A 19,223-nucleotide genomic window follows, 5' to 3' on the forward strand; every position below is an offset into this window, starting at 1 on the left:
GCCCTTGCGCACTATCTTGACTTCTCCCGTCTGCTTACTTTGTGCCTACCAACGCACAATGCGAACTACAGGTAGTGCTGCAGGGCCCACACCCTTTTAGTTGCCTTACAGAGCAGCTCTGGAGCTATTACAGTGCCTAGCTGCTGCAAGTAATCAGCTTGAATGCTTCAGGGGCTGGGGCATAGCCAACATGAGCCCCACACCGAAGGAGGGTGGAGGTGTTTAATGTGAATTAGGGGTCATCCAAGCGCCGCAAAAGGCCGCCATGCCCTGCACATCCCTTTTTTCTTTTCATATGCAGACGAGGGTTGAAGCCAACTTTGACCCACTGCTTGGATGACATCACCATATGCAAATCCATCTGCTGCAGGCCTTCCCCCAGGAATGCTTGCACTAGTTGTTGCATTTGGTTTGTTGTTTGGGGGTGCTTCAGTATTAGGCAGCCTTCTGCCCTCCCATGTTCATCTGAAAATATGTGTTCTCCCTGCAGTTGTTGTCCCCAGATGAGAGTTCCCTTGTGCTGCCTCAGTTGAATATTCTTTACTTGACAGAGATGTGCCTGAGCAGCGGCCCTCCCCAGCTCTATCCCAAATCATACTTATTTTGCATAGGAGATACCATGGTCATGAAGATTGTTCTCCCAGGTTGAGGTTCATTCATTGCATTCTGGGTATGCTGACCCCTGTGATTTCCCCAAATGTGGGAAACTTGACGGCATTATTTGTGGTAGTGGGGGACTGTGTTTGTGCTTTCCTCTGGTCAGCTCTGGTAAAAGTCAGATTTCTTTGTCTCAGATCTTCCTCTAGCCTTGTTCTTCTTTCGAGAGTTCCCTTGTGCTGCCTCAGTTGGATCTCCTTCACTTGACAGGGGGGTGCCCGAGCAGCGACCCTCCCCAGCTCTAGCCCAACTCCTACTTACCTGCCAGGTGAGATACTATGATCATGTAGGTGCTTCTCCCAGAGCAAGGCTCACCCATTGCACTCTGGGTGTGCTGCCCCTGTGATTTCCCCAAATGTGGGAAACTTGACTGCATAATTTGTGTTTCCCCTGGTCGGCTCTCGTATAATTCAGATCTCTTTGTCTCAGGTCTCTCTCCAGCCTAGTTTGCTGTCTGTTTCCACTTCTCTTTTCTTGAGCCGCTCCCTTCTATGCCCTTGAGCACTATTCTGACCTCTCCTGTCTGCTTACTTTGTGCCTTCCAACGCACAATGCAAATTACAGGTAGTGCTGCAGGGCCCACGCCCTTTTACATGCTTTACAGAGCAGCTCTGGAGCTGTTACAGTGCCCAGCAGCTGCAAGAAATCAGCTTGAATGCTTCAGGGGCTGGGGCATAGCCAACATGAGCCCCACACCGAAGGAGGGTGGAGGTGTTTAATGTGAATTAGGGGTCATCCAAGCGCCGCAAAAGGCCGCCATGCCCTGCACGCCCCTTTTCTCTTTTCATATGCAGACGAGGGTTGAAGCCAACTTTGACCCACTGCTTGGATGACATCACCATATGCAAATCCATCTGCTGCAGGCCTTACCCCAGGAATGCTTGCACTAGTTGTTGCATTTGGTTTGTTGTTTGGGGGTGCTTCAGTATTAGGCAGCCTTCTGCCCTCCCATGTTCATCTGAAAATATGTGTTCTCCCTGCAGTTGTTGTCCCCAGATGAGAGTTCCCTTGTGCTGCCTCAGTTGAATCTTCTTTACTTGACAGAGATGTGCCTGAGCAGCGGCCCTCCCCAGCTCTATCCCAAATCATACTTATTTTGCATAGGAGATACCATGGTCATGAAGATTGTTCTCCCAGGTTGAGGTTCATTCATTGCATTCTGGGTATGCTGACCCCTGTGATTTCCCCAAATGTGGGAAACTTGACGGCATTATTTGTGGTAGTGGGGGACTGTGTTTGTGCTTTCCTCTGGTCAGCTCTGGTAAAAGTCAGATTTCTTTGTCTCAGATCTTCCTCTAGCCTTGTTCTTCTTTCGAGAGTTCCCTTGTGCTGCCTCAGTTGGATCTCCTTCACTTGACAGGGGGGTGCCCGAGCAGCGACCCTCCCCAGCTCTAGCCCAACTCCTACTTACCTGCTAGGTGAGATACTATGATCATGAAGGTGCTTCTCCCAGGGCAAGGCTCACCAATTGCACTCTGGGTGTGCTGCTCCTGCGATATCCCCAAATGTGGGAAACTTGACTGCATAATTTGTGTTTCCCCTGGTCGGCTCTCGTATAATTCAGATCTCTTTGTCTCATGTCTCTCTCCAGCCTAGTTTGCTGTCTGTTTACACTTCTCTTTTCTTTAGCCACTCCCTTCTATGCCCTTGCGCACTATCTTGACTTCTCCCGTCTGCTTACTTTGTGCCTTCCAACGCACAATGCGAACTACAGGTAGTGCTGCAGGGCCCACACCCTTTTAGTTGCCTTACAGAGCAGCTCTGGAGCTATTACAGTGCCTAGCTGCTGCAAGTAATCAGCTTGAATGCTTCAGGGGCTGGGGCATAGCCAACATGAGCCCCACACCGAAGGAGGGTGGAGGTGTTTAATGTGAATTAGGGGTCATCCAAGCGCCGCAAAAGGCCGCCATGCCCTGCACGCCCCTTTTCTCTTTTCATATGCAGACGAGGGTTGAAGCCAACTTTGACCCACTGCTTGGATGACATCACCATATGCAAATCCATCTGCTGCAGGCCTTCCCCCAGGAATGCTTGTACTAGTTGTTGCATTTGGTTTGTTGTTTGGGGGTGCTTCAGTATTAGGCAGCCTTCTGCCCTCCCATGTTCATCTGAAAATATGTGTTCTCCCTGCAGTTGTTGTCCCCAGATGAGAGTTCCCTTGTGCTGCCTCAGTTGAATCTCCTTTACTTGACAAGGGAGGCATTTTGGATTTTTTCTTTGGGTACCCTTACACCTGATGGTCTGAATGAGAGCATCGAACTGAACAACATTGGCAGTCTCTGAAGATTTTATCTATTGATTTACCTAATATATTATTTATTGAATATCCATTTATTGTATGTTTAATAAATAAACAAAATTATTAGAAGTAGCTATTTTGGAAACAGCTTTCCTCTTAGGATGAAACTGTATAATCCTGTTGTGTGTGTTCCTTTAAAGTTCTTTAGTAAAATCCACTAGTAATGATGAACATCAGATTTCTTCCTCCATCCTCTTTTTACACTTTCTCTTGGTTCTATATATATATTTTTTTTTCTATTTTTATTTTTTTTCCCCTCCTTCTCCCAAAAGGCCCCCCTCCCTCCCCCCCCTCCCTGTTTTAAATTTTAAAATCTTTAAATATTTAAATCTTCGAATCCTTAAACTGTCTGTTTAATATTTATTTTTTCTTCAATTCTTTTTGTTGTTTAAACAGCAATGTAATTATTCCAGGGGTTAAAATAATGAAATATAGAAATAATATTAACAAAAATTAAAGGTAAAAATGAATTGATAGAATGATCCCATTAAAAGTAAATAAATAATATGGATGTTAAGCTGAGCGGGTTGGATTCGAACATGGGACTAGCTGCATAGAGTGCATTTGATGTTTCCCCTGCGCCACAAGAAATGCTTTAGTAGTGGCCTGGATTTATGTTACCCTAAAAGGTTTTGATAAAGCTAAATATTTATCTTACTTAAAACCCTTTAAGAGGCCTAAGAACACTGTACGCTATTGACGTCTGGAGTACCGTAAGGGTACGCACGTTGCGTAGCAATCGCTTAGCGTAGCGTACGCTCGGGACCACGAGAAGATCACCAGCGGCGCAGACGCTCACAATGTTAAACCTTTACATGTAAACCATGAACAATGTATTATACAGGAAAAACCTTAGTGTAATAGTGGGGTGTAGATGCAACACAATGTAACCTTATTAACTTAAAGCTGTTCGAGCATCTCCGACAGACCTGAGAATACTTAACACCATAAGAAATACACAAATGCCGGGCTTAGGGTCTAACGCCTTATATGAATGTTATACTTGCAAAAGAATAATACAATACAAGTCATACACTACCAATGTAACATAGACTAACTAACCAGATAACTACACAGGAAATACAATACAATACAAGTACGTTTAAGGAAAAAAATGAGAGAAAGAGGAGAGGAGAGAGAGAGAGAGAGATATGGCCCACAATACCAATAAAGACAATATGATTGCGGAGAAAAACTTACGCACAAGGGGAACGATCGCATGCGCCACTGGATATCCAGCTCCCGATTATCAGCAATGAGAACCGTTGAAGAGTGAGAGCTGGATATGATCGGCTTGTCTATTTATGCCCCACACACACAATACAATTCAATGGTCCCTACAATCTCATTGTTCATTGGACACAGGAATTCGTCTTCGCATTATAACAAAAGGTTATAGGTTGATTCATACAGGTGGGCTGTGACTATTTCCAACTGCTCAGGTGGGTGGGAAACTAGGTTTCCCGCCACATGGATAAGTAAGTGCAAATAATAGTAAAATTACATAAACTTCTTATGTCCATAACTATTCGCACGAGCGATTAATCTGCTTCAAACCAACACCGGAATATTGCTAATTAAATACTCTTCCGATGGATACTAAACACCACTGTATGACTCATGTCTGACCCTTCGTATCAAACAAAGAGGGATCTCTCTGTCCATGAACATGCTATATTAACTAAACTTTCAGATTCTATCAAAGGGACCATAATCTACAAAATACATTATATGGTTAAAATATATATCGATTGAGTCGCCCGCTAGACGCATACAAACTCTACCGTAAATCCGCATATCGTGCGCCTGCGGGTGCACGCGACTGCGAGTATGCGCACGCACGGGAGAGCTCTTGCACGCGCAGCGGGAGCTCGCATGAGGTGCAGATATGGCAGTGTGCATAGTGATATTTTTCTGACTTTGACAGTCCACCCTTTGGCAGTCAACAATAACTGCCACTTCCTAAAACATTTCAAAACGAGAAAAATATATATCAAGTGTAAATACATTTCTATGATTGGGTAAGGGAGGAGAGGAGAAGGTAGGAAAAGGGTATGACCTATTGAGATAGCAGAAGCATGTGTGTATGAATCCATGTTTGGGGGGTCATGTATCATCGTGCCGTACGTGTTTTAAATCAAGCTTCGAGGTATTGCGAAGTATACATTTGAATTCCTTCTTATCCCGTGGCACGGGTCTGTGGATGGGCTGTCAAACTTTACCGAGCTCTTTTCGGCTGTGGTTGTAACAAAATGGGGGAGCACATTTTAGTTGATGATACATGAATGGGGGAATATGTGAATGCTAATATCTGTGCGGGTATTCCCTATCGACTATGGGGTAAATTTACTAAGATTCGTGTTTTCCCGTTTCAGGTCAAAGTTCAATCACGAATGACATCGAAAGTGTAAAACAGCAACTTTTTAAATTTGTTACGACGGATTTACTAAGCTGTCGTATTCGGGTTTTTCTTTTGTTCCGATGTCGATGTCATTCGTGTTTTTTTTTTAATTTTTACGGCAGTGATTAGCAAAACACTGCCGACTTTTTTACAATGAATCTCGGCCGGATCTGTGTGATCCGTGCTGGGGTTCATTTTTTTTTTTTTTTTTTAAATTAAACACTGTAAAATCCCAAAAAAAAATTGCATGGGGTCCCCTCTCCTAAGCATAACCAGCCTCGGGCTCTTTGAGCCGATCCTGGTTGCAGAAATATGGGGAAAAAATTGACAGGGGTTCCCCCATATTTAAGCAACCAGCATCGGGCTCTGCGCCTGGTCCTGGTTCCAAAAATACGGGGGACAAAAAGAGTAGGGGTCCCCCGTATTTTTAAAACCAGCACCGGGCTCCACTAGCTGGACAGATAATGCCACAGCCGGGGGTCACTTTTATATAGTGCCCTGCGGCCGTGGCATCAAAAATCCAACTAGTCACCCCTGGCCGGGGTACCCTGGGGGAGTGGGGACCCCTTCAATCAAGGGGTCCCCCCCCAGCCACCCAAGGGCCAGGGGTGAAGCCCGAGGCTGTCCCCCCCCATCCAATGGGCTGCGGATGGGGGGGCTGATAGCCTTTTGTGATAATGAAAAGATATTGTTTTTAGTAGCAGTACTACAAGGCCCAGCAAGCCTCCCCCGCATGCTGGTACTTGGAGAACCACAAGTACCAGCATGCGGCGGAAAAACGGGCCCGCTGGTACCTGTAGTACTACTACTAAAAAAAATACCCAAAAAAAGACAAGACACACACACCGTGAAAGTAAAGATTTATTACATACATGCACACAAACATACATACATACTTACCTTATGTTCACACGAGGGTCTGTCCTCTTCTCCAGTAGAATCCAAGGGGTACCTGTTGAATAAATTCTACTCACCAGATCCCGGGTCCCAGGGTCCTCGGGGCAACCATTTGTAATCCAGGTACTTGCATAAAATAACAAAACGGAAAGCCGAGCCACGAACTGAAAGGGGCCCCATGTTTTCACATGGGACTCCTTTCCCCGAATGCCTGAAACCCACTCTGACTTCTGTCTAAGTGGGTTTCTTCAGCCAATCAGGGAGCGCCACGTTGTAGCACCCTCCTGATCGGCTGTGTGCTCCTGTACTGAGTGACAGGGGGCACACGGCAGTGTTACAATGTAGCGCCTATGCGCTACATTGTAACCAATGGTGGGAACTTTCTGCCCTGCGGTTGACCTAAAGTGACGTCACCGCTGAGCAGAAAGTTCCCACCATTGGTTACAATGGAGCGCATAGGCGCTACATTGTAACACTGCCGTGTGCCGCCTGTCACTCAGTACAGGAGCACACAGCCGATCAGGAGGGTGCTACAACGTGGCGCTCCCTGATTGGCTGAAGAAACCCACTTAGACAGAAGTCAGAGTGGGTTTCTGGCATTCGGGGAAAGGAGTCCCATGTGAAAACATGGGGCCCCTTTCAGTTCGTGGCTCGGCTTTCCGTTTTGTTATTTTATGCAAGTACCTGGATTACAAATGGTTGCCCCGAGGACCCTGGGACCCGGGATCTGGTGAGTAGAATTTATTCAACAGGTACCCCTTGGATTCTACTGGAGAAGAGGACAGACCCTCGTGTGAACATAAGGTAAGTATGTATGTATGTTTGTGTGCATGTATGTAATAAATCTTAACTTTCACGGTGTGTGTGTCTTGTCTTTTTTTGGGTATTTTTTTAGTAGTAGTACTACAGGTACCAGCGGGCCCGTTTTTCCGCCGCATGCTGGTACTTGTGGTTCTCCAAGTACCAGCATGCGGGGGAGGCTTGCTGGGCCTTGTAGTACTGCTACTAAAAACAATATATTTTCATTATCACAAAAGGCTATCAGCCCCCCCATCCGCAGCCCATTGGATGGGGGGGACAGCCTCGGGCTTCACCCCTGGCCCTTGGGTGGCTGGGGGGGACACCCCTTGATTGAAGGGGTCCCCACTCCCCCAGGGTACCCCGGCCAGGGGTGACTAGTTGGATTTTTGATGCCACGGCCGCAGGGCACTATATCAAAGTGACCCCCGGCTGTGGCATTATCTGTCCAGCTAGTGGAGCCCGGTGCTGGTTTTAAAAATACGGGGGACCCCTACTCTTTTTGTCCCCCGTATTTTTGGAACCAGGACCAGGCGCAGAGCCCGATGCTGGTTGCTTAAATATGGGGGAACCCCTGTCAATTTTTTCCCCATATTTCTGCAACCAGGATCGGCTCAAAGAGCCCGAGGCTGGTTATGCTTAGGAGGGGGGACCCCACGCAATTTTTTTTAAGAAAATAACCACTTTCCAACCCCTTCCCACTGATATACATGCACGGATCTCATGGATCCGTGCATGCCTATACACTCACGGATTAAAAAAGCAGGTCTGTTTTTTTTTAGCACTTTTTTACGAGTTGTAATTTTTCACGGCAGTGTTTGTTTTTTTTTGCTTTGCACTACTTAGTAAATTACCGAGATTCATACTTAAACAGCCGCGTTTTGACCGATGGTGTATTCATTTGTATTTTTTTTGTTGGACTTCCAAAAAATTACGAATGCCCTCATCACTGCCGTGATTATTGCTTAGTAAATTACCGAGATGACACTTTGATAAAAAAACGGCATCTTGGTCAAAATCGGGACCTTAGTAAATTTACCCCTATGTGTGTAATTACCTGAAGGTTGTAGAGATGAAGATAAGACACAATTATGGTAAATGCAGTGGTATTCTATGTCAGGTTAATGAACATTTGTCGGTTGAAGTCTTGTTCGGTGTCTGTTGAATGCAGTCTTCTTTGGGCTTTGGTCAAAAGGTGTGGGCAAAAAGCTTTGTCAATGTCCATAGACTTACAAAAGTGTTGGGCTAGCGTAATTTTAAAATTTCTAGGGAAACTGGGGGTCTATGGCATAGTTCATCAAATATCTGTGTATAAGGTTGTCAAAACTTCTTCTTTAATCCATCAGTTGTCTGTATACAGGGTCATCAAATTCCTCGTCAAAAAGTGGGTCTTTTTACCTTGGAAAAACCGGAAAAACAGGTGAAAGAAACGGACCGTATAATCGCATTTTCATCACATCATTGTTTCTACAGTTGGGTCATAAATCAAATCCATTGGAATTACAATTTCCTCACTCCTTAGACTCATTACCCTGGTACTAAGTTTGCACTTCATTAAAGCCTGACCGCATCTAAATGTCAAGCCAATCGTTATGACAACACCTAAGATACATAGAAGAAACTTCCCTACATCCATTATGACTCCTTGAGCCCATTCTCCTAAACCAGAGAACCAATTTCACGGGTTCAACCATGACACCCAACCAGTCAGCTCATTACCCACAGCAGCAAGGGTGAGATTGTGTCTCCTGCGAAATTCCCACTTTAATTGGAGAATATCGTCCATCTTTTGGTCTATGACCTCGACCGGATCCTCGGTACTATTCGTTATATATGTGCAGCATTTCACGCCGTACTGCGTTGCCAGTGTGACACAATATCCACCTGTTACTGCTGTGAGATAATTAAGAACCATTCTATGCTGAACCAGTTCTGTTTTATAAGCTTGAAGCTCTCTTCCAGTATACCTAAAAGTGTCATCATACATTTCTGTGATATTGTCTAACAAATTTGCAAGCGCAGATATGTATTTATAATTCAACACTCCTCTGGCGGTGCGAGTGATGTCTAACGCGAGTAGAACCTGAATCCCGGTGGATTCATGGATCATGTCAGAGGCCGGATGCTCTGTTCTTTCTATCAGGTGCCGTTTAACTACGTGCTCGTAATGAGTATGAGTATAAGGAGCTTGGGCACCACGGTGTATATCTTTCATTTTGGCATGTGATACAGTCATTACTTCAGGCAGTACTTTTCCAATATAACACAATCCTTCAGAGCTTGGGGCAAGCCACTTATACGCCTTCCTCCCGCATATGAAATAGGCATCATCGGGGAGAACATATGGGACGGAGTAGGACATAACCATATTACACATCTTCCATGTGAAATCTCCTAACCCTAATTCTCCCATCTGTCTGGTACACGTATCAGTTTGTACGATATGTGCACAGTATCCTGGTGATACCTCTCCAACTCTCGTAATCCTACTTCCTAGGGTATACCTATATCGGAAAGATTTTTCTCTACTGGCTATGTGGCGTATAAGCTCTGTATCTGTCGGCATTCTATCTGCTCTATATGAAAAGGTCATGGTTTGGTTACTCCATGACACTTCCCAATTTCCCGGCTTTCGGGGATTGGAAATGTTAAAACATATTAGGGATCTATCCACATGATATTGGTGGAGCTTCAAACTAGGAGGACTGGAGATATTAAACCTCCTGTCCACCGGTCCCCCACCCTTTAGCTCAAGTACCTCCCCTACCATTAAAGGAAATGGTACTAGTCCTGATTTGCTATGACCTTGAGGTACTTGAGAGCATACCCAACAATCTGTTTGATTTAACACACTACCCACTAAGGAGTGATAGTCACTCAAGGGCTGCCGGTCCATGTGGATATTAAAACTGGATTGGCATTTCTTGATGCACCCATCCTCAACTACATTGTCACAGAGCCTACAGATACAGTTTTCTTCAGCTAACAATCCTTCACAATTCCTTCTATTGTCAATGCTATCGGATCGTTTTCTGATACTCGCCTTTACTTGTTGGTTAAGTTGTTCTTGGAAAACTACGCCTCCATCTTTGTCATCAGAACCCATTCCAGAACCTTTCTCGACCTCCATGGTACTCTCGCCGGAACAGACTGCTCTGGTCAACATCATGGTCAACAGGAAAATCCGGATCACAGTCTCTTGGGGCAAGTCCATCTTATAGGAGGAAACGAAGAAGAATGAGAAGGGGAAAAAAATAATTTGAGGGAGAGGGGATGGGAAGTGGAGAAAAACAATAAAAGGGAACAGGGAATCGACAACTGCTTTTGATCTTGTGATTTTCAATGCTCAGGTGCCGCCTCAGTCCTCCTGGAACAGACACTCCAGTGATACAACTTCCTCTACCGTCTGTTCCTTATCACGGGACCTCTCTGGATCAGCAACCTTCTTACAATGGGACGAATGAACCCAAGTCTCTCTCTGGACAACCTTCAATGCTGTAGTGCTAGTCAATAAGACTTGGTCTGACCATCTGTCAATAAGGCAACCTGAGCGTAGAAAATTCCGTATCATTACATAATCCCCAGGTTCAATGTCATGACAATTACTATCTGGTAAATCAGGAATCAATAACTTCAAATTATCATTTTGATTCCTTAGCTGTTTACTCATGTTAATCAGGTACTTTACAGTCACTTCATTGTTACACTTCAAATCATCCTGAGGGTTAATCATAACATGCGGTTGTCGACCAAACAAGATTTCAAAGGGAGACAGATTAAGAGGGGACCTGGGAGTGGTTCTGATGCTGTACAGTACTATGGGTAAAGCTTCTGGCCATGCCAATCCTGTTTCTGCCATAACTTTGCTCAGTTTATTTTTAATAGTGCTGTTCACTCTTTCCACCTTCGCACTCGCCTGTGGACTGTATGGAGTGTGCAGCTTACTATCAATTCCCATCAACTTACACATTCCTTGAAAGACATCACCTGTAAAATGGGTACCCCTATCACTTTCGATTATTCTAGGGATACCATATCTACACACAAATTCCTGCACAATTTTCTTAGCAGTAAACATAGTGGTATTTGTGGCCGCAGGAAATGCTTCAACCCAATTTGAGAATACATCTATACAAACAAGTACATATTTCAAATTTCGACAAGGGGGTAATTGAATAAAGTCAATCTGTATTACCTGAAAAGGGCTGCCTGTAGGTGGGATATGAGATGGTTCTGTTGGTATTGCCTTTCCGATGTTCTTCCTCAAACAGGTAAGGCATGACATTGCTCTCTTACCTGCATGAGATGAAAATCCTGGGGCGCACCAATATGCTCTTACCAACTTGCACATTCCCTCCTTGCCCAGATGAGTCAGCCCGTGTGCTGCCTCAGCTAAACATGGAAGATATGCTCTGGGGGCCACTGGTTTACCCTGTCCATCCGTCCAGAGTCCTGAGGACTCCTGGCCATATCCTTTTGCCTTCCAGACTGCCTTTTCCTGTGTGGAACACAAATTTTGCATCTCACACAACTTCTGTGTGTTGATGGTATTAAATACCATCAGTTGTGTGGTGTCTGTCTGTCTGGGGGTACCAGCTGCTAACTTAGCAGCTTCGTCTGCTCGGCTGTAACCAAGTGATACTGGGTCCTGGCTATATGTGTGTGCTTTACACTTGATAACAGCCACTCTGTCGGGTTCCTGTATCGCTGCTAGAAGCCTTTTGATGTGAGCTGCATGCGCTACCGGTGTACCAGCTGCCGTCATGAAATTTCTGAGGCGCCATAGGGCTCCGAAATCATGGACTACCCCGAATGCGTATCTAGAGTCGGTGTAGATATTGGCTGATTTGCCCTTAGCCAATTCACATGCTCTGGTTAGGGCGACCAGTTCAGCAACCTGGGCTGAGTGAGGTGGGCCTAGCGGTTCTGCTTCTATGGTGCCTTGATCATCTACGACTGCGTATCCAGTACACAAGTCTCCCGAGTCCGACTGTCTGTGACAACTACCATCCGTGTAGAAGGTAGGATCTACATCTTCCAGTGGGTTGTCACTGATGTCTGGCCTTGCGGTAAAATTTTGGGTCAAATATTCCATACAATCATGTGTGTCCTCCTTTGTATTAAATTCTCCTTCCCCACCACTCTCATCCTCCACCCTTTGTGCCTGTCCAGGCACACCTGGGAGATATGTTGCAGGATTTAACGCACTGCATCTCCTTATGGTGATGTTTACGGGGGCCATTAGTGCCAATTCCCATCTTGTAAACCGCGCTGATGAGACGTGTCTGGTTTGGGCAGAATTTAGCAAGGCTGACACTGCATGTGGTGTATGAATTGTGAGGTTGTGACCTAGCACTACATCTTTGCTTTTCGTTACTAGCAATGCTATCGCAGCAACGCTTCGCAAGCATGTGGGGAGGGATCGCGCTACCGTATCTAGCTGAGCGCTGTAGTATGCTACCGGCCTGCTGGCATCACCGTGCTTTTGGGTTAGGACGCCTGCTGCGCAACCAGCACTTTCTGTTCCGTACAGCTCAAAGGGTTTCCCATAGTCTGGCATACCTAATGCTGGTGCCTGCGTTAGGCACTGTTTAAGTCTCTCAAATGCCATCTCGGACTCGTCTGTGTGCGAAATCCGATCAGGCTTGTTTGAGGAGACCATCTCCTGCAAAGGTAATGCTAGAATGGAAAATCCTGGGATCCAGTTACGGCAATACCCACACATTCCTAAAAACGTTCTGATCTGTTGCTGGGTTTGAGTCAGAGTCATGTCTGTAATTGCTTGAATTCTATCAGCGGTCAGGTGTCTCAGTCCTTGTGTTAGACAGTGTCCCAAATATTTTACTTTAGTTTGGCATAATTGCAACTTGTCTTTGGAAACCTTGTGTCCTGTGTCTGAAAGATGAAACAGGAGCTGTTTCGTATCCTTCAGGGATGCTTCCAATGAATCTGAACACAGTAGTAAATCATCCACGTACTGTATCAATATTGATCCACTCTCTGGTTGGAAAGACTGTAAACAATCATGCAAAGCCTGGGAAAATATACTTGGACTGTCTATGAAACCTTGTGGTAATCGAGTCCATGTGTATTGGACTCCTCTGTATGTAAATGCAAACAAATATTGGCTGTCAGGGTGCAGAGGTACCGAAAAGAAAGCGGAGCAGAGGTCAATAACAGTGAAAAATTTCGCAGTGGGAGGGATTTGCATAAGGATGACAGCTGGATTTGGCACTACGGGGAACTGACTCTCAACTATTTTGTTAATCCCCCTTAAATCCTGCACTAGCCGGTAACCCCTCCCCCCACTCTTTTTCACAGGGAAGATGGGACTATTGGCTGTGCTGGATGTTCTTACCAGGATGCCCTGTTGTAGCAAGCGCTCTATTACTGGGTATACTCCTAACTCCACCTCTGGCTTCAGAGGGTATTGTGGGATTTTTGGAGCTATCCTACCATCTTTTACTTGCACAACTACTGGAGCTACGTTTGCCATCAATCCAGTGTCTTGTCCGTCTTTAGTCCACAGTGACTCTGGTATCTGGGATGTCATTTCTTCTACTTGGGATGGAGTCCTATTTGTCATAATGGTATGTGACATTAATTTTGATGGGGAGTCTAACATGTCTCGCACTTCCTGAGCGTGATTCTCAGGTATGTCCAAGAATACACCTTCAGGAGTACAATAAATGACGCACCCCATTTTACACAATAAGTCTCTTCCCAAGAGATTTGTCGGTGCCGATGCAGCCAGCAAAAAGGAATGCTTGGTATGTAAAGGCCCTATTGTAATCTCGGCTGGTTTGCTAGCAGGGTAATGCTGGACTACTCCCGTTACTCCCATGGCTGGAATTGTCTTACCAGTGGTTCTCATGCCCACTGTCGAATTTATCACTGATTTGGCCGCCCCCGTATCTACAAGAAAGTTTAATGTTTTACCAGCTACATCAATTGCAATTTCGGGTTCACTACCAAGACTTGCAATCAATTTTACTGGCTGCAGATTACAGGTATGGCCACACCCCTATTGGGTATGGTGACCTCCCTGAATCCCGCTGGCAGCAACTACTTGTGAAGGGGTTAACTGGGAACTGCCAGAGGCTTGCCAGTCTCTGTTCGGGGGGTATCTTTTTGTTTCCCCTGCATGTGGCTCATAACTCAGTTTCTGCGGACCCTGCTCCCAATGTCGTGTGTCGTGTCGTTGTCTAGGGGGTTGATAAGACTTTTGTATGTTTCTCGATTTACAGTCTCGTGCAAAGTGTCCCTCTCTATGACAGAAATAACAGGTTACCACATTCGACTTACCCACAGGGTTTGGTGATTTATACAAAGGCTGCCTTGTGGTCAGGGACTGTATACTTACGGCCATTAACTTATCACCTTGTAATTCCCTGTGTCTGGTGATATTCCGATCGTGATCCACAGCTGCCTCTCTCAAAGTAGCCACCGACAGACCTCGCCAACATGGTTGCGTGGTCTGTACCCTTGTCTTTAATGCCTCTTTTAAACCATCCATTAGTACAGATACTGCTACTTCTCGATGGTTTATGTTTGTTTTAATGTCCTCTATGCCTGTGTATTTTGCCATATCTAGTAATGCCCTGTGAAAATACTCTGCAGCTGTTTCTGACTCCTTTTGTTTAATGGAGAAAATCTTGTTCCATTTAACTACAGCTGGAAAATACTCCTTTAACTGTAAACTTATCCTTTTTACATTGTCTTTGTTGTACACATCTGTAAGAGGTACATCCTGATCCAATCCACAGTCAGCTAAAAATTGAGCCGAGTCGACATTGGAGGGTAAACAAGCCCTCAGCAATACCTGCCAGTCTTTGTTATTGGGCTCTAAAGTGTTCCCTAGGTCTCTGATGTATTTCTGGCTAGCAACTAAGTCTTTCCTAGGGTCAGGGAATTCAGACACTATGGTTCTTAATTCCATTCGGGAAAACGGGCTGTACATGGCAATGTTCCTGATAGGAGTGACTCCTGTAGTGTCCGTTTTCCCATTTGGAACTGCTATTACCCTAACGGGAGCAAGTTTAATAACATCATTCTGTGTAGATTCTACAGCCTGTGGTGAAATGGTTTCAGCATAGTGTATGGTGCCTTACTTACCTGTTGATACGACCTCACCTGTCCCTCCGCTAGGGGCCTTTGTTACTAATCTTAAGGGTTGGGCCGTGCCTACTGTTGTTTCTGATATGGTGGCTGCTAGAGAGAGCGCCGATATTGTTGCCGATTCGTCCTCTTGATCACACTCCTGGGGAAAGTTCAAAACAGGGTACAACTTGCACGGGTTAATACTTGCATTGGTTAACTTATTAACATTTACACAGTTGCTAAGTGTTTGTTTGTTACACCCTAATGCGTCATTCTCCGCAACCGATTTCTCTCCTGATATGTATGGTGGCGGCGGTGCCGTGGCTATCAGTTTCCTGATAGGGTTAGATCCCGCCGCCTGAGCCAATCCTCTCTGTATTTCACCCTCCTGTTGCCATAACTGCAAATAATCATAATGTTTAATCCGTCTCTTTGTTGATTTAATGAGACATATCCTCCTCCTTAGATTTTGTAACACTTCTGGGCTAAAGCTGCCTACTCTTGGGAACTTCTCCCCGTCATGTACCGTCATTCTCTCCCATTCATCACATAAAACCTCTGTGTGTGAACCGTATTTTTCACACATTACGTACCTTGCCGACCCGATTGGTCGGTTTACTGAATCAACCCGAACCGAGGTTGATCGCCCCCTACCTGAACAATTGGCCCCCATACCTGTAGGTGTTGCTTTCACCACCTCTGACCTTCAATCAGGGTCTTCAGCGAACCCTTACAAAAACCAAAATGTTCAAGATAGGCTGACGGTGGCGGTTTACCGAGTACCCCACTCACTCCCCCACGCCGACCAATACGACCTACACACTGCCCTAGTGCTGGCGTACTCGACCCAGGGCCCCTATGAACCTTCGTTTACTGGAACATGTGAGTGTGATCCGCAGAGCATTAACCCTTTCCAGTAACTGTTGGTTGTTGGATAATTCCTGAGTGACCAGCGAACTTCCCTTCAGAAAATAAAAAATTACACAAATCACGTCAGAATGTACAAATAGTGTTTATGACCCGTTTCGTACACAAATGGTACTGGTCAGATTAACTAATGCACACAATTACGTGCGGTACAATCAGTCTGCACATAAGCAACTAATCTTATGTGCAGAGCGACCAGTGGAATCGAAAATTGCGGCTGCGAATTCCTTCAGCATGAGCTTTAATGGCCTATATGGGTTCTGCACCAACCCCCTGGGTTGTGCTCTTTTCTCTATTTATAGCGGACTTCCTTGTCTGCTGTACCTGGACCTCCTGGTCAATTCCGGACCTCCTGGTCTGTGCTACAATAGACCTCCTGGTCTGCTATACTCTAATGCTCAGATTTTATGTTTAACAAAGGATGCCTCCCTTGCCACCATGCACGTCACTTACATGTATGTACCCTGCGAGAACTCGACTTCTTGTGGTTCAACCTCAAAAAATTGTATAAACTTATATATGCAAACACTCACTCACCACATGTACACTTTTGTTTCTATTTCTATTTCTGCGCAGAAATTTTCTTTCCTTTAGACCAGATGTGTTGTAAATTTGGATAAGGATCTGTTAATCTAAATTTCGGACACTAAAATAGATTTGCGCTATTTATCGCGTTGCCACCTTTTCGCCTGTTACAATAACACTAGCGTGTGATTTGAGTTACGTGGGCATACCCGGACGCTCCGTTGCGTAATATACGCTGCGTGCGTCGGCCTTTGAGTTGCGTACGCGAGTCTCACCCTTTGTTAGAGACATGTGTACACAAAGCAAATATCCACCGTAACACAATTTTACACGTTTATCAATGTAGATGATCCTCGATCATCTACCGAACACCACACCAATCTCTCCTTGTATCTTTAGGTAGAGCTGCGTGCGTGCTTTTCAATTTACACCTTAATGTATTACTTTTACTCTTTAACTATGAAATAGCGGCAAATCTCTCTTAGCACGTTTATCAATTATAAAATGGCAAACAGAAGAGTGATATATGAAAATACACGAAAATGAAAAGAAATGCAGATATGTGCGTGCGTACGCAAGACAGAAATAAACAGTTTTAAAAGACACTAGCGTGTTGTTCTTACCTCCGGTTCCGGATTCCCTCAGCACTCTTTACTAAGCGAAGCAGACGCTTATCCAGACAGCACTACGAGGAATATGACCTCCCGCCCTTTGCTGATGGATAATGTCTGCTGAAATTACCTAGTGCAGATATGTGAAGGACGGACGAGCCGCCAATTGATAAAGCTAAATATTTATCTTACTTAAAACCCTTTAAGAGGCCTAAGAACACTGTACGCTATTGACGTCTGGAGTACCGTAAGGGTACGCACGTTGCGTAACAATCGCTTAGCGTAGCGTACGCTCGGGACCACGAGGAGATCACCAGCGGCGCAGACGCTCACAATGTTAAACCTTTACATGTAAACCATGAACAATGTATTATACAGGAAAAACCTTAGTGTAATGGTGGGGTGTAGATGCAACACAATGTAACCTTATTAACTTAAAGCTGTTCGAGCGTCTCCGATAGACCTGAGAATACTTAACACCATAAGAAATACACAAATGCCGGGCTTAGGGTCTAACGCCTTATATGAATGTTATACTTGCAAAAGAATAATACAATACAAGTCATACACTACCAATATAACATAGACTAACTAACCAGATAACTACACAGGAAATACAATACAATACAAGTACGTTTAAGGAAAAAAATGAGAGAAAGAGGAGAGGAGAGAGAGATATGGCCCACAATACCAATAAAGACAATATGATTGCGGAGAAAAACTTACGCCCAAGGGGAACGATCGCATGCGCCTCTGGATATCCAGCTCCCGATTATCAGCAATGAGAACCGTTGAAGAGTGAGAGCTGGATATGATCGGCTTGTCTATTTATGCCCCACACACACAATACAATTCAATGGTCCCTACAATCTCATTGTTCATTGGACACAGGAATTCGTCTTCGCATTATAACAAAAGGTTATAGGTTGATTCATACAGGTGGGCTGTGACTATTTCCAACTGCTCAGGTGGGTGGGAAACTAGGTTTCCCGCCGCATGGATAAGTAAGTGCAAATAATAGTAAAAGTACATAAACTTCTTATGTCCATAACTATTCGCACGAGCGATTAATCTGCTTCAAACCAACACCGGAATATTGCTAATTAAATACTCTTCCGATGGATACTAAACACCACTGTATGACTCATGTCTGACCCTTCGTATCAAACAAAGAGGGATCTCTCTGTCCATGAACATGCTATATTAACTAAACTTTCAGATTATATCAAAGGGACCATAATCTACAAAATACATTATATGGTTAAAATATATATCGATTGAGTCGCCCGCTAGACGCATACAAACTCTACCGTAAATCCGCATATCGTGCGCCTGCGGGTGCACGCGACTGCGAGTATGCGCACGCACGGGAGAGCTCTTGCACGCGCAGCGGGAGCTCGCATGAGGTGCAGATATGGCAGTGTGCATAGTGATATTTTTCTGACTTTGACAGTTTTATATAAGTAAATGGGGATCCTTAGTGCTGAGTCTCTGAATTATGTATATGTGATTATAGATATGAGGTATTGATTGAAAGATTATAGGTTAATCTGTATATAGATTATATATTTTCTGTTATTTTTTAAACCACCTTGTTGCTTATTTTATTATTATTTTTAATCACCATGTTGCTTATTTTTATATTATGAAATGCCTTTATATGTGCAATTGCAATTAGAAAGTTGTTCCATATGTGAGTCATTACATGTATGCATCCAATTAGTACATGTATGTATCCAATCAACTAATTAGTAATGCTATTGGTCCGGTGCATTTTAAAAAGAGCCTGCTAGGTTGCTGATGTATCCTCTGACGAAACCGCTCTTAGATAACAGCGGAGAAACGCGTAAGAAAGGTGATTACAGGACACTCTGATTGCTGAGATATAAGCCCATTCATGAACGAGCTACATCACGGCGGACGTCTGATGTAAAGACAGCGGTGAAGGGGAAAAAGCAATTTGAGACCGAGCAAAAGGAGGTCTCTACCCCACGGCAGGGAGAAATAT

General features: G+C 44.7%; 4 non-coding genes across 4 annotated transcripts; all 4 read left to right on the plus strand.

Annotated features, from left to right (window-relative positions):
* The first annotated feature begins 594 nt into the window (after positions 1-594).
* LOC134986907 (U1 spliceosomal RNA) lies at positions 595-758 on the plus strand. Its single transcript, XR_010192676.1, has one exon. It is a non-coding gene; the product is annotated as a U1 spliceosomal RNA (small nuclear RNA).
* Positions 759-910: 152 nt separating this feature from the next.
* Positions 911-1,073, plus strand: LOC134986994 (U1 spliceosomal RNA). The gene has a single exon (XR_010192752.1). It is a non-coding gene; the product is annotated as a U1 spliceosomal RNA (small nuclear RNA).
* A 671-nt stretch (positions 1,074-1,744) lies between these two features.
* On the plus strand, positions 1,745-1,908 carry LOC134986908 (U1 spliceosomal RNA). The gene has a single exon (XR_010192677.1). It is a non-coding gene; the product is annotated as a U1 spliceosomal RNA (small nuclear RNA).
* Positions 1,909-2,060: 152 nt separating this feature from the next.
* On the plus strand, positions 2,061-2,223 carry LOC134987016 (U1 spliceosomal RNA). Its single transcript, XR_010192773.1, has one exon. It is a non-coding gene; the product is annotated as a U1 spliceosomal RNA (small nuclear RNA).
* The last annotated feature ends 17,000 nt before the right edge of the window (positions 2,224-19,223 follow it).

This window comes from Pseudophryne corroboree (assembly GCF_028390025.1).
Source record: "Pseudophryne corroboree isolate aPseCor3 chromosome 7 unlocalized genomic scaffold, aPseCor3.hap2 SUPER_7_unloc_6, whole genome shotgun sequence".
Taxonomy (NCBI): domain Eukaryota; kingdom Metazoa; phylum Chordata; class Amphibia; order Anura; family Myobatrachidae; genus Pseudophryne; species Pseudophryne corroboree.